The 13,289-nt window shown below is 41.0% G+C and overlaps 1 protein-coding gene across 1 annotated transcript in view; it reads right to left on the reverse strand.

Moving 5' to 3' along the window:
- COL13A1 (collagen type XIII alpha 1 chain) overlaps positions 1-13,289 on the reverse strand; it is a gene marked incomplete at its 5' end in the record, with an annotated part of 173,311 nt that overhangs the window by 158,408 nt on the left and 1,614 nt on the right. The gene's annotated exons all lie outside the window — the stretch shown is intronic.

Genomic DNA, 13,289 nt, shown 5'->3' on the forward strand with positions numbered 1-13,289 from the left:
TGTGGTTATAGCCGGATGAAAATTGGTTTACAACGTTGTGCCTCCATCCTCCTACGCTGTCACTATCACATATGACAGCTCTGAATTTTCAGAGAAAGGCAGCCTAGAGAGCTGAACAAGCACGCTATATGCAGCAAGGAGTGGGAAACCATATATTAGAGCAGGAAGGTACTGCAGGTGGGCAAAGCGTTGTTGGTAGAAGTCATATCAGGTTGGAAAGAAAGATGAAGCATCTAGTAGGCATGAGAGATCACACGAGATCTTAAGGACATAGCAAAGGAAGCAAATGGAAGCGTGGGCAGTCAGGAGTGGTCATACTATATGGGATGTTATTAGCATGGCATATAAGGTTTCACGAGGTTTTGACAGGTATTTGAGTTTATGTAATCCACCCTGGGACCTTAGGGTAAAGGGTAGGTAATATCCTTGGAAAAAGATCCATACAACCCAACATTTCTGAGGTCATTTCTGAGAATACAATAGCCGTCTGCAGCACCTTTGGACAGATATACGTCTTCCTTATTTTTCTCCACCCATAACCAGGTTCCGCACCAGCTCCATCCCTGCATTCTGATCTGGTAGATTCTAATCTTGCTCTTATTCAATCAGCGGGGTACTTCCAGACTCTGCTTCTGCTCTGTCTGCCCTGGCTCTGCCTTCCAGCCCTGTCTCGAGGGCTATTGTTTTTCAAAACAAAAGTCTGCAGTCCCAGATAAGTGAACATATCTAATAATTGCTCATGACATTCTGGTGATGCCCATCTCCTTCCTCAGAACAGGTCTCAAGCCAAATCGTTCTGAAGTTGAAATTTAAGACACAAGCTGGCCTAATGGCTGGATTTCCAAAAGATAAAAACACAATTCTGACAACCCTTTGAATAAGCAGTGTTGCCATTTGGGCCAGGACATGGGAATCTGCTATCTGTGGACAATGCTGAGTGGCACCGGGGTGAAGCTCTGCAATTAATCTTGTGCTTGGATGCTTCTCAGGGCAGTCTAAGATGAATACTACTCTTCCATTTTTCAGTTCCATGCTAACAGGTGATTATCTCCTGTGGTCAAATTCTTGAAGGAAAAGAGTTTGAATTACTTGGATTCCTCTTCTCTTGAGTTTGGAGCTGAAGAAGGCAGTGATTGATACTGACGAGTGGACTGATGTGGCTGCATTTTTTGACCCAAGGACCAAACCTTCACACAACAGGCTGGTCATTGTTTCGTATTAGAAACATGCTAACAATCAAAAAGATACCAACAAATCTATAGGATATATATCACATTCAAAATGCAAGTTTACACTTCACTTTCAAATGTCAAATTGAAGAAATCACTGGCAACAAAACTAGAAAATTCAGTGAGTTTCGAACATTTGTGGATACTTGTTTCAGCTGCAGTTTCAGCCAAAGTATTAAACCCTATCCTTTCTTCATCCCTCTAGGCTCTGGCCACATATCTTCCCTGTAAGTGGTTGGGTCAGTTGCTTCTAGAAATGTCAGGCTGGAGATGGGCAGCAGAGCCTTCCAGTAAGAGATTTCTTGCCGTCTGCATGGAGACGTCCACTGAAGTCGTTCCAGCTTACAGCTGCTAGCAGGGGATAAGGTAGCAGCTGCTTCTGCTGCTTAGATGTCTCATATTGAGCACACAGCTCTTATTGTATCAGCCTTCTCTGCATCTTTGTGTCGGCAATGTGATGTAAATCTTTCAGTGGCAGGGGTTAACCTATTTTATCAGAGTCAACTAGAAAGAAAGAAAAAGGAGACCCACCATATGCGAGATGTCCTCCAATTTTTAATTTTTTACAGTTGCTGTGATGAATTAGAATTTCAGAGAAAGATCAAGGCAATATGTGGATCCTTTTATTTGACTCTAGGGTAGTTCCTGCCCTAGTATGTTATTTTGGAACTTATACTACTATTTACTACCATTACTGGTTATAATTACCACCACATTTATAGCCTGCCTTTCCTCCAAGCAACTCAAGATAGGGAACATCAGGGTTATTCAATGTTCTCACAACAACCTTGTAAAGTAGGCTAGCCTTCAAAACAATGACTTACCAAGGCTCAATAGCGATTACCCAGTTGCCAGTCACTGAGATATATGCTAGTGGCATTTTGTATGTACACCAAACTGTTTCCAAAATCACTCACCAATTAAACATGATCAAGATTTGAATATTCGTAAAGCAGACTAATCATGAATAGTACATAGAGAAAAGAAGCAGAAACAAGGAAGGAAGGAAGAAGGAAGGAAACAATGAGGAGAAAAAAATTAAGAACTAACAAGAAGCATGGAAAAGTAGAAGAACAAAAAAGTCAACCAAGCTTGATCAGAAGTGCAAGGGGTTACCAGCAGTGCAAACTGTCCAACCAGAAAATGAAAGAATGAGTTAATGAATGTTGAAGTGCTTTTAAAAAAAGTTTTAAAACATTCAGCAGTTTTTTTGTGTTTGCTGATAATTACGGCGTGACCAAAGAAAATGGGCAAAATTAAAAGGGGAAAATGTTAGCATACCTTTAAAAAGAAGTTGGAAAAATGAAGGCACTAAGAAGGCAAATGCACGGAGGAATACAAGAATGGCTCTACTTCAAGTTAAGGGGTCTAATCCAACTCTAGTCATGCACAAGGAACTTTGTACTACAACTAGTGGCCCTGAACTGGGATGTGCCTTTCCATCTGCACTGTAATACATATCCAGCAAAAGCAGCATGAGAGGCATCCCACAAAACGTGCACACAGTAAAACCAAAGGTGCATCTCTGAATCTGCATTACTTGTGCACACAGAAGCTTGCATCTGTATATGCTGGATTTAAAAAAACTGGCTTTCATATAATTTTGTTTTTCAGGCTCCCCTAGAACTGCTGGGAGAATTTCAGTCTCTAAAGAATTTCACCCTAAAGAATAGTAGGGAGAACACCTCTCCCACCCCCACAGCCTCATGAAGAAATTCATGTGCAACTGTGGGTCCAGATATTACAAGTAATGGACTTGGCCACAGCTCCTTCCAGTCTTCCTCTCTCAGCTCATTGCTTCCTTCAACCACCAGTATGAACTAATAGTATAGTTTAATTCTGTGTCAACTGAGTGAAAATTCTACATGAGAATATTTGGGAACACTCTCTTCCTTCACTCCACCCTCCATTTTGCCACTCATAAATAAGTAGTGAAATTGTAATGTAGCCAAATCTGATTCACTTCATGGTGTTATGATGCTAGCCCATTCACAATGTGATCCTAAATTGTTTGGGATCATGCAGTGAAGATACGCCACAACACTCTGTAACAGGATAAGGGTTTGGATTGTAGAAAATGAATATGTATTTATATGTCTGTTCTCATTTTTTGTTACACTGATCCCTCACTCCCATCAGCTACCTCATTTTCATCCTTCTTGAATATGTTCCAATCCAGGTCAACCTTTGTTTCACCCCTGCCCAATATGCTGAAGGAGATCAGGCCTGATCTCCTTCAGCATATTGGGCAGGGGTGAAACAGTTGTACACCTATAGGCATTGATTTCACCAGCAAATGCCTATAGGTGTACAACTTGTCCTGCATTTGCCAGGAGGACAGTGTGATCTTTGATTGCTGACTAAGCTATTGCTTCTTAAAATTGATCTTCTACAACATATAAGAGAGAAACCCTTGTTTGTTTTACAGCATAATCCAGAACTTGTCTTCTCAAAAGTAAGTCCTACTAAATTTAGTAGGGTTTACTCCCAGTTAAATGGGGTTAGGATTGCAGCACTAGATAGTCTTTTCACTTCCATAGATATGACTAAGTATGGGCTATGTGATTATTGTGTTCTTGTTGGGGAAAGACAATAAAGTTATCGTTTACCTTCCTGACCAATGTGTCCTCTAAACCTACCAAGACATAATGTAAAAAATAATTTAAACCATTTTCTAGGACAAGCAAAATGTGTGGTTCTCCCCACTCCAACTACAATAGAAACTCTCATATAAAAATCCATCACTAGTTTGGATGTTGGAAACCCAGGATGTGAACTTCTCTACAGAGCCTCAGTTTAAATGAATTTACAGGGCTACTGTGAGATTAAGTCAAAACAACCTCTGTAATTGAATGAAAGATGGAGTTCAAATATGGCATATATGGAAAAATGGCACCTAGTGCTGTGATAAGTTAGTGACACTGTCAAACAATTTTTTACCATAATTCCACTTGGTCCATTATAATACTGTGATTTAAATGTGCCAAGGGATTGGGAACCTCTTTCTATGCTAAGGATTGCTTGCACACATAGATTCCTTCCTTCCTTCCTTCCTTCCTTCCTTCCCTCCTTTTGCTTTTATCTAAGCATAATTGTGAGTCTGTATGTTAGCACAAGTGTCTTGAAATATTTGGAGTGCATGGGCTGGAGTGGAATGAAATATCATGCCTTTCAGCAGGGCCATATGGAGAGAAAATAGCAAAGGATCTGATAGCAGGTTCCTTTCAAGATGTACAGGAATAGCAGCACACATCTCCATGGGATCATATGGATGAAATTCCTTGGGCCTTGAAACCTGTTGAGAGTCTTCAAATTCTTCTGTATACAGGAAGGATCTTTTTGATATAAAAAAAATTACTGGATCTCTATATTGTTGGATACATTTTGGTGTGCTTTTTCCTGAGTAAATCTTCTGGTAAATCTGTAATGTGCAGCCCATGCACTTTTGGTTACAGAACATTTTTAGTTTTCCAAGGGTTAGGAGAGAGGGGGGTGCAATATGCAGCAGCCAATCGGCATAAAGCAGGGAGGGCACTGAGGCTCAGTGGTTAACTTCCCAAGAGTCTCTTCTCCACCTTATGCTTTTGTGATTGTGCTTTGGATTAAACCTTCCCCCACAATTCTGAAATATCCCTGGCCCTGAATAGATGCCCCCCAAAAAGTTCTTGGTCACTACTACCACAAGGCCTTTGGGTGCCACTCAGAATGGAAACTTTTAAAATCATGTAGATAATAAATGGAACCATGATTTTGGAGAAATGTTGGAGCCAGATAGTGTGGGAACCCATATATCAATATACCTTTTAAAAAATGTAATGTACTTGCACAATCAGTACCACCCAAACTAATTGTTAATGTACATTTTACGGTGGGACTATGCATTTCCTAAGACTACTGCCAAGAAGTAAATGCATTTGGGGTTTTTTAGATTATAAATTACCGAATTCCTGTGAAACCCAAAAGAGAATTGCTAGTTATGATATCAGTTAAGGCTCAATTAAGATTAATAACACTTTCATTACTCTACAGATATAATCTGGCTAAAGTTAAATACTTTTGAGTCTTACCAATTTTGTTGGCAAGGAGAGGTCTGCATGCTCATCCACACTACAGTGTAAGTCAATTAATGCAAACATCAGTGTAGTAGTAACCTATTTTCTCAGCACGCAAAGGAGAAATCTAGGCTATTGCAAAATCATTGTTTAAAAATGCTGGATCTGACTAGAGGACCATCTGCTACAGAAAAGCTACTGGGGAGTGTTAATGGTATCCTGGCCTTCAGCTTTACCAATAGGTAAAGGTAAAGGTACCCCTGCCCGTACGGGCCAGTCTTGACAGACTCTAGGGTTGTGCGCTCATCTCACTCTAGAGGCCGGGAGCCAGCACTGTCCGCAAACACTTTACCAACACTACTGCCTTATTAGTTTTAGCTAAATATACAAATTTAAGGTTTGGTTGTTTTAATTGTTTTAAACAATTTTGGACTAAGATTACCTACCATCTTGCGTCTTCTGCTGATGTTTAAAAGCTTTCAAGGAATCCCTGCTGGTTGTTCCATGACCAGCAGATAATAATGGGGAAGCAGGCTTTCTCAGTGACAGTACTGACCCTCTGGAGGGAACATCCTCCCTTAAGAAGACACTAATGACCTTTAGATTCCTGTCAAAAACATGACTCAAGCCTGACTCTTTAATGTTTAATTTTGTACATTGCTGAGTTTTATTCTGTGGTACACTGATATGTTTGGTTTTTATCTTATTTTTATCTAGTTTCATTATGGAGCGTTGTTGAATTTCAGTTGCATTTTATGTAAACTGCCTAAATTTTTTTTTATTATATTAAGCAGTACACTTTTTTTAAAAAAACAAATAAGTAGGTAAATAATACAGTGGTACCTCGGGTTAAGTACTTAATTAGTTCCGGAGGTCCGTTTTTAACCTGAAACTGTTCTTAACCTGAAGCACCACTTTAGCTAATGGGGCCTCCTCCTGCTTCTGCGCCACCGGAGCACGATTTTTGTTCTCATCCTGAAGCAAAGTTCTTAACCTGAGGTAATATTTCTGGGTTAGCGGAGTCTGTAACCTGAAGCGTATGTAACCTGAAGCGTATGTAACCCGAGGTACCACTATATGCTGCTATGAGAAAGAGCAGCACTTGAGTTGTGACTGAGCCCTTTTTCTGCTAGTGGCTCCTGCATTGCAGGAGGAATATTTTAAAAGACCCAACTACTAGGGCAGGATAGATCCCAACCACAGAAACAACCCTCCACTGGGAGGAGTGGTGCTAGTTCTGTGGGGCAAACCCACATGTTTAGCCTCCCCCCCCATATGGATAGTTTAAACCTTACTCCACACTTATAAGAACTACTCAGGGGGAGGAACCTCAGGCCCAGGGCCCAAATATGTCCCTCCAGGACTTTCTGTTTGGAACTCAACATTCTCCCCAGCACCACTTCTCTCCCCACGGACCACATCCTGGCCTCCTTTAATGCTTTTACATGAATTTTGCATACATAATTTTATTTGCCTGTTACTGAACAACTGAGGCTGGGAGTCCATAAGTCACAACAAGGTATATTGTTTTATTCCTAGCCATGAACCGGGACAGCATACATATATAAAGTGTCCAAATGAATCCTAGGTGTTTGACAATCATTCTTGCAGAATGTGTCAATATTGCTGGTGTTTCAGTTTTTTTAAATTAATTTATTGTTGTTAGAACTGTTATTAAATAAATGGCTGTATTTTGGGTGAATGTATCAATACTGCTGTTTGTTTTTAAAAGAATATCTTATTGCTGTTGTGATTGTTATTAAAGAAATGGCTGACTAAAAGAGATGTGCCCAGGGTGAATGACAGAAATTTTACATTTTCACTTTTTGATCTTGCTTAGGTAAAACATGAGAGAGCCAAAACCTGAACCTGCTGGAGTAGGAATCCAAAAGTAACTATCAAATACAGATTCTTACCAGACTCTTGCAGATGGATTTATGCTCTTTGATATATTTACGGAGCTGGTCAATGAACAAAGGCAACCTTTTTTAAGCAACCCCAGACTTTGCAGAGCTGATTTTGGGATTGCTTGGGAACAAAACTCCTGTCTGGCCTATAGAATCTATCTTGCACAGGCAGATGGAATGCCTACAGCTTCTTTTAGCTGTTATTAATGTTCAAGGAAACGTGGTTGGAAGAGTTCCATTATCTGAACCAAAAGAAAGGCTTGGAAAACCTCATGAGAAGCAGCAGACAAGCCTTGGGTCTATAGCTTCCTCATCACAGCTGTGGTTCAGAACACGTTTGAGATTCTCAAACTTTTCAGCCACTGCCTGCCAAACATAAAGACCTCAAATCATTCCCAGTTGCATGCATAAAAATAAATACTGTTTTTCATTCAGGCAGTGCCAATGCAATATGAGTTACTGAATGAGAGCCATCATGCGCAAATACTGCATTCAATCTGGTTGCTGAATGTTGTTCATGCTACGTTGTCTGTGAAACTCACACTGTAACATTCACCGTCACACTGCTTTATGGCTAGTTGTTTTGTGGAGTGCCGTGGTTTACAGAGTTGCAATTAACTACACATGGCTAAAGCTAAAAGTGTTTTAGGAAACTGTTTTGTGGAAGCCCAGTAGAGATGTCGAGAAACACAATCTCAGCATTTCTACTTCTTCACCTGTAATTTTGAGCAAATTGAGTTTCTAGGCCTATGAGGTTGACAGCCTCTTGGGAATGACATTCCAGACGTTGATGCGAAATGTTCCCTCATGGTTAACATTACAGCTCAACATCCTATATCAAACACTTTCAATGCCGTTTTACATGTGTTTCCACATATTTCAGGATAAGTGAGCTTGTGTGTTTTTTTGTTTAATAACATATGCTGGAGCAAAATTAGCTGTGGGAAGAAATGTTTAGTAAAACCTCGGTTTGGATCCATGCCACCGGTGTGTGCCGTGAAACCAGGCCTTAAGCAATACAGTAGGAAACGTCTGTAGGTTTGGAGAGCATTGTCAGAGATGTCTCTCTATACTTTATGAACATCTTAGAAACAAACTTCCTGGCTGATGGAACTCTCTTCCTCCATTTAGGAGGCACGCAATCCCATCTCCTATCTGTTTCCAGTGGAACAGAATACAGTAGATAATAATCCCTTTTGGTTTAAAGACATCTGTGTAACCTAGAAAGAAAGGAGCTTATAGTTCGAGTTGGGGAACACAATGTAAAAGAGAGGAACCCTGTTGTAACTGAAGCGTCTTAAAAGCCCCTTTGAGCTAACTGGGTGGTTCCTAAACTCTGAAGGACTAGAAAAGAAAAAGTAAAAAGGAAACAGGAAACAGGAACTGTGTGGGTGAGTACATTATGGGCTCATCCACACTTCTCTTTATCCTGTGCGCAAAACTCCTGACAAGCTGGGCGAGGGGGCGCATAAAGATGTTAAAAAGCATCGGGGAGAGTATCGCACCCTGAGGCACTCCACACACCAAGGAGTGGCGCGATGACAATTCCCCCCCAAGCGCCACCCTCTGTCCCCGACCAAAGGGGACAGGGAAGTCCAGAGCCCTCAGGGCAGCTAATAAGATAACGAAACATTCTTAGCCTAAGTAAAACGTGAGAGTAATCTATTCCAGACAACAGAGGTTCTTGAGAAAAATACACACATTTTCTTGCTTCTAGAGCAGGCTGGTCCAGCATCCGGTCCAAGGGCTGCATGTGGCCCTCAAGACCATTTTTGCCAACCCGTGGCAACAGTTGACACACCCACCCCAGCCCTCATGCTGCCTTCCCAAAGCTGGGTAAGCGAGATGCTGAGCTTTGGAAAGTAGGCTCAAAGCTCTGACAAGGTCCTAGAGTCCTCCTGCCTCCTTCCAAAAGCCTAGTTAGTGCTTGCCCAGCTTTGGAAAGGAGATGGGAACACTCTAAGACTCTGCCTGAGCTTTGGGATGGAGACGCAAGGAGACGCTACCTTAGAGAGAGGACTCTGCATTTTGTTTTCTTTTTCTGTTTTTTTTTTTAATTTAGATTAGTTTCTTATATTGTATTGTATTATGAAAAAGGCTTTCCAATGCTGGAATGCCTTTGTTATCAATGTGTGTGTGTGTGTGTGTGTGTGTGTGTGTGAGAGAGAGAGAGAGAGAGAGAGAGAGAGAGAATTGTCATTGTTAATAAAGTAAATATCAGTGACTGTACTTTTCTGCATTTCAGTCCCTTCTGACCTCTGTATACAGTCCTCCCCAAACCATCCCATGACCATGTACATATGTACCTGCAATTCAAAATAGCATTTCATGCATCTGTTGAAGTGCACTGTAGCCCATAAAAGCTTATACCATACTAAATGTGTTAGTATTCAAAGTGCCCCCAAACTCTTTGTTGTTTTTGCTGCAAGAGATTAACATGGCTACCCCTCTGGATACTTATTTTGTCTTTCTTTTTAAACCAAACCAGTTTTAACGTAAGGTTAAAAACTTTTTCCCTGCCCACCCAATTGCTCCAATCTTTTCCCAAACCGAAACCTTGTGCTACAGTAAATAGCAGCTGTCTGCAAGGTTGCACAGTAGCTATCTTCTGCACCTGACACCTGAATATACACAGAAGCTAATGTGCACAAGTCTGTGGGTTGACCAGGCGCAAAGGCCAGCCACAGTTTTGTGAAACAAATGTGCAATGGAAAAGACTCTTCTAAAGATTCTGAACTCCTGAGGATACTCTCTGATTTATTATCTCCAGAAAGTTCATAGAATAGATGAGAGAAAAGGTTGTGATGGAGAACTCCATACCTTTTTGTACAAATCCTTCCCCTATATTCCTCAGACACACAGCATATTCTCTCTATACTGCTAAGAGTTGAAGGGGAAGAAGTAGGCTATATGTGAGACCCTTCTAACTCCTAGATCCAGCAAGTGTTAAAATATAAGCCTGGCTAGGTTCCTGTGTTGAAGTGATTGCCTGGGTGATTTACTTTTGTAGGGTGCTGGTGGTAGCACACCAAGCTCAGAACAGAAGTTCCTGACAAATGTTCCCTGATGAGGGGAGCCCAATCAATGTAACACTAAATGCCAATGTCTTCTGTTCGTGTATCCTGATTATTATTATTATCATCATAATTTATTAAATGTGCAAACTGGAAGGCTTGCTCTATAGACCAAAGTTTAGATCAGTGGGTTAATCACAGTGTTATGCTTCTCTCCACCATCATCATCCACCAAGCCAGGATCATGAGTTTGAAGCCTTTTTTCTGTCGTCTTCAAGGGCCTTTAACTGCAGAGTTTTAAAAAAATATTCCCTCTGCCACACTAAGCTGCAACTTTTAAGAACATAAAACAAGTTTGGGTAGACCAGTAAATTGCCTCAAAGCCACCTATTCTGGCTTATTATTACATCATAACAGGAGAGTATTCAGCCATAACTACTAGGTGGCTGGCTGCATGTGGTATATTCCAGGTGTACATATGAATGCATGTGCCTGCATGAGCACACACTCGCACATGCATGTGTGACTGTTCTTCATGCAGGAGTCACCCCAACAGCCTCCAGATTTCCAGAGCTGACAGTAATTAACTAGCAAATGTGCCCCCACCCCACTCCAGCAGCATATGTTTTCACTTCAGAAATATTTCTTGACATCTGTATCCAATTGAAGAAGTGAGCAATACAGAATTGAATAAAGGGAAGTGGACATGGGGCATATATCCCTGACTTTCCTCTGCCTATCCACCCTCAGTCTACTCAATGATCCCTTGCACAAAAATGGTGGGGGAAAAGTCAGGGCTTCGTTTCAGTCATTCCAAGCTGCATGCCAGGAGAAAAGTGCCAGTTGTTGGCATTTGTCTGACTCAAAAGACAATGGAGTGTGTCTCCAGGGACAAAGTCAAACTGCTGTGTTATCAGCTCCAAAGTTCCCCCTCAGGACACAAGCCAAGGCAGTGTGTATGGAGGTCCCAGGTTCCCCAGTCAAAAATACTTTCCTCTCGGCCTCACTGAGGTGCTCCAAAGGAAAGCAGACAAATACATTTGGCACCAGTTGGCTGCAGCAACTGCTGAAAGGCAGAGTACAAGGCACCATCTAACTATTGGAGGGACTCCACTCTGGATTTGTGTAGGGCTTACTCTTTAGCCTTTTCTTCTCCGGAAGATACCATGCAAGACAGCAGAGGTTTAGGGTCAGTGTTTTCCTTGTCCTAGATGGGCTACTTTCTCAGGCTGATGATGAGCCTTATCTGCCCCTCACTTCCTTCTACATCACATGAAACAAACTAATTAAAGGCTTCTTTGAGCCCCACTGGGGTCATCGACAGAGGTCTTACCACTGCATCATTGTATGATTTGCTGCTTCGGCCTTGCCATCAGTTAACCTCTGCTGGGGGTTAGACATTTTCCTGCATCTGTGCTATGTGATTGGATTGTTCAGTCATTCATGTTGCAGCAGAATCACCTGCCCTCTAAGGAAGCATGCCAGTCCAATGACTCATGCAGACGCTCAAGGGGCCAGGCTCCCCTGAGGTTGGGCGCTCTAATTTTTAGACACTCTAAAAGTAATTCTTTTTAGTTATGAGCATGGTGTGCCACAAGCAGAGGTGGTGGAGAAATTTGACTTAATTCACATTTTAAAATGAGCCTATCTAATTCACACAATGAACAAACTGAAACACAGCCACGCTTTGAAATCTGCACTTCTCCAAATTTTGCAGTGTAATTCTACAGGCAAGTAAATGTGTACCCAAAAGTATATACTAGGGGAAAGTGTGTAAATAAATGAAAACATTCGCAAAAATAATTGTGTATCTTATTATGGTATATAATAAGATTTGTATTTGGGAAAATGGTTTGTAAACATGCATGTCTTATCCAAAATTCCACAGAAAACTGTGTATATTTGAAATAATTTGCACTGAAATGCTGTTTAATTTTCATGAGGACTTTAAAAAAAAATCAAACTGATGTGGAAATGTGGAGAACAGAATTTAAGACTGGGGAGCTGAGAAACTGAGAGAAACCAAGATCCCCCCCCCCCCGCCCCGCCCTTGCTAGCCACATGCTATTCCTTGTGCCTCATAATTGCAGGGTAAATCTGGCACAGATTTATTTAAGGAAACTATAATACTTTGACTACTTTTTATAATTTTAGATTATACTTACATTACATTTGCTTTTCTTTATGGCAGCAACTTTGCCCACAGATCATTGATTCTAAGATCTCCTTTTAGCTAAGAGCAAGTTCACACATTCATATTTATCATTCAGTGAGTGCCACCACATATCACACACCACAGGCAAAGCTATCTTAACAGTGAAGACTACCTTAAACATGGAGCTTTCTAATGGAGGTAGCTTCTACATTCAGCTGAAATCACCAAAGGAAGAGTCATGGAGGCTGTAGTCCTCTAGACACTTTCCCTGAAGTAAGCCCCATGCATCTTAATGGGCTTACAAATTCTGAGCAAATGTGCATAGGAATAAACTGTAGACATCCATAAGACTGAGTTGTAAGTGGTGAGACTTCAAAAGATACGCATGCATTTGTAAATTAGTCCAAATGAGGGAAACCTAGCAAGAAAAGGCAGGAAACAACTAAGAATTTAGTTGAGGAAAGACTGAGAATATTAAGCATGAGAAACATGCACAATGAAGCAATGGAAAGTGCTAAAAATGAAAAACCACACTCTAGCAAGGTTCCTCCTACCTTGCTTAGGTTTCACAGAGTATCGAGTGCCAGAAACGACTTCATGCAGAACATGAAAGTATACAGGTGTTGTCAGAAAAGTAAAGGTCAAACTAAACAAGACATTTAAGTACACAACACACAAAAATACTTAAAATGACCTCATCTCCTTGTTTACAGAAATTAGTAATATGGACCTCCAATCCAGCTCAGGGCTGCAAAATTTCAGGAAACCTAACTTTTACGTTAGGTCAGAGCTCCCATAATGTTTAGGTTGTTGCTGCAAACAAAACTGTGTGCATGTGCAGAATTGCATCAACATTCTGAGCCAGAAAATGATTCCAAATGGAAGTCAATTTGTAACACTGCTGAGCATGACAAGCTGAACAAATTTCCATA

The sequence above is a fragment of the Podarcis tiliguerta genome, assembly GCF_965153285.1.
Source record: "Podarcis tiliguerta genome assembly, chromosome: 5".
Lineage (NCBI taxonomy): Eukaryota > Metazoa > Chordata > Lepidosauria > Squamata > Lacertidae > Podarcis > Podarcis tiliguerta.